General features: G+C 41.4%; 1 pseudogene; it reads left to right on the forward strand.

The window, feature by feature from the left end:
* The first annotated feature begins 731 nt into the window (after positions 1 to 731).
* LOC102857604 lies at positions 732 to 1184 on the forward strand (annotated as a pseudogene).
* Positions 1185 to 2668: the final 1484 nt, after the last annotated feature.

Consider the following 2668-nt stretch of genomic DNA (forward strand, 5'->3'; position numbering starts at 1 on the left):
AAATCACAATTATTTTAAAAAACTAAAATTCATTCTGGCCACATTTTTGTCATCAGAATATATATATATTTGTGAAATCTCTGAATAAATGAATGGAAGACCACACACACACACTGCCACCCCCCTGCCCCATGGTCTACATCCCTTCTCTGGGATTGTATGTCTGTTTTGTTCACTGATACATTAATTATACACAACGACTGAAACACTGCCTGTCACATATTAGGAACACATTACCTATTTAATGACTATATGATTAAACAAATGAAATAGACCTACTCTTGATCCTCTGTCTCATATTTCACATTTGCAATAGTCTTAAAATGCTTCCATCCAAAGTTAAACTCAGCAAAATAAGGATTACGGGAAATTTCCTCAACATAGAGAAAAGTATATATGCAAAACCAAGAGCCAACATTGTTCTCAACGGAGAGAGATTAAAGGCATTCCCCTAAAGAACAGGAACTAGGCGAGGATGCCCACTATCACCTCTCCTAGTCAATATAGTATTGGAAGTATTGGCGAGAACAACAAGGCAAGACTAGCAAATAAAACTAATTCTATATGCAGATGATATGGTATATACTTAGAACACCCTGAAGAATTAGTGAGAAGATTATTGAATATAGTCAACCAATTCAGCAAGGTAGCCGAATATAAGATCAACATATAAAAATCAGTTGGAGACCCGGCTTCGCTTCAGCCTCTTTCGACTTGCCGCCATCGCTGTCATGCTGGCCGCCTCTCTCCGCCGCTACGTCCCAGCCGCAGCCTCCCAGGCCGGCCCGCGAAGCCTTCTGCACTCCGTCCCGGCCCCCAGCTCCGCCGCCGCTGTCCAGACAGTTCGCTGCTACTCCCACGGGTCTCATGAGACAGAAGAGGAGTTTGATGCTCGCTGGGTGACATATTTCAACAAGCCAGACATCGATGCCTGGGAATTGCTTAAAGGGATGAACACATTTGTTAGTTATGATCTGGTTCCAGAACCTAAAATCATCGATGCTGCTTTGCGGGCATGCAGACAGTTAAACGATTTTGCTAGTGCAGTCCGCATCCTAGAGGCTGTTAAGGATAAAGCAGGACCTCATAAGGAAATCTACCCCTATGCCATCCAGGAACTTAGACCAACTTTAAATGAATTGGAAATCTCTACTCCAGAGGAACTGGGCCTTGACAAAGTGTAAGCTTGCAGGTGTGCTTCCCAAGGATTTACTGATCTTGCTACTTGATTATAAACAGTCACCTGGAAACACGGATAACATATTACCTTATTGCAACAAGTTTTCTTTTATTGAGTATCAAACCATGTGATGGTAACTTGGATCTTAATAAAAGGGAAACGGGTTTGAACTGAAAAAAAAATCAGTTGGAATTCTCTATAATGACAAAGAAAATATAGATATGGAGCTAAGAAAAACGGTATCAATCACAATAACTAATCTCAATACTTGGGACTAAATCTAATTAAAGATACAAAAGATCTATACAAACAAAACCACAAAACATTACTGTTGTTGTTATATGCCATCAAGTCACCTGCGACTCATTGAGACTTTATGTATAACAGCGCTGAGCACTGCTCTATCCTGAGCCAACCTGACTGTCTCTGACACATCTATCCTCATTACCTTAGTCACCAAGTCAATCTATCTCATCAAAGGCCTTCCGCTCCAGTGCTGTCCTTTCACCCTCCCAAGGATAATGTCTCCCCGAAGACTGGTTCCTCCTTGAAACATACCCAAAATGCCTCCATGCAGCAGCCTGGTTTCACCCTCTCCAAGATAAACCTGCTTGTTCTCTTAGCAGTCCGTGGTATATTCAGTACTGTTTCCCAGCACCACAGCTCAAATGCATCAATTTTCCTCCTATCATCCTTAGTCATTGTCCAGCTTTCAGATGCATAGCATGTAATTGCGAAGACCATGGCCTGGATCAAGCACACCTTAGTATCTAGATTGACATTGTTGCTCTTCAGTACTCTGGAGAGGTCCCTGAGAGCAGACTTCCCCAACGAAATCAGTCTTTTGATTTCCTGGCTGCTGGCACAAAGAGTGATAATTGTCTATCATGATGCTGCTAATCAGCCCAATGGTGAAAATCTTTGTTTTCTTGATGTTGAGCTTCAATCTGTATTTAAAGTTACAGTACTTGACGTTCTACAGCAAGTGCTTCTGGTCCTTCTCAGTCTGGGCAAGTAAGGTTGTGTCATCTGCATAACAGACAAAAAAAGACCTGGAGAAATGGAAGAATGTATGACCCTCATGGATGTTGTTGTTGTTAGGTGGTAAATCTTAACAGAAGGAGACTATCTTTCTCCCAAAGAGCAGTTCATGGATTTGAACTGCCAGAGACTCTTGACCATCTGATTAGAAGCAAAACACTGTACAGACTACACCATTTGAGTTCCTTTGGATAGTCATAGTAGAGAGTAAAAATATGTTAACAATTAGAGCAAAAAATACTCAAAGTAGATAAATTAACAGTGTCCAGTATGGAAGACCGTTTGCACTCTTCCTGGATGATACCTTTGACATCCTCCCATAACTCATCTGGTCTTCGCTTATTAGTGTTCAAGGCCTCAAACCGGTTCCTGAGATGATTCTGAAATTCAGGTGGTATGAAATCAAAGTCATATTTTGGCTCCTGTGGATTTGGTTTCATTTTCCTC

The sequence above is a fragment of the Elephantulus edwardii genome, unplaced genomic scaffold (genome assembly GCF_000299155.1).
Source record: "Elephantulus edwardii isolate Elephantulus edwardi_28Jun2011 unplaced genomic scaffold, EleEdw1.0 scaffold00220, whole genome shotgun sequence".
Lineage (NCBI taxonomy): Eukaryota > Metazoa > Chordata > Mammalia > Macroscelidea > Macroscelididae > Elephantulus > Elephantulus edwardii.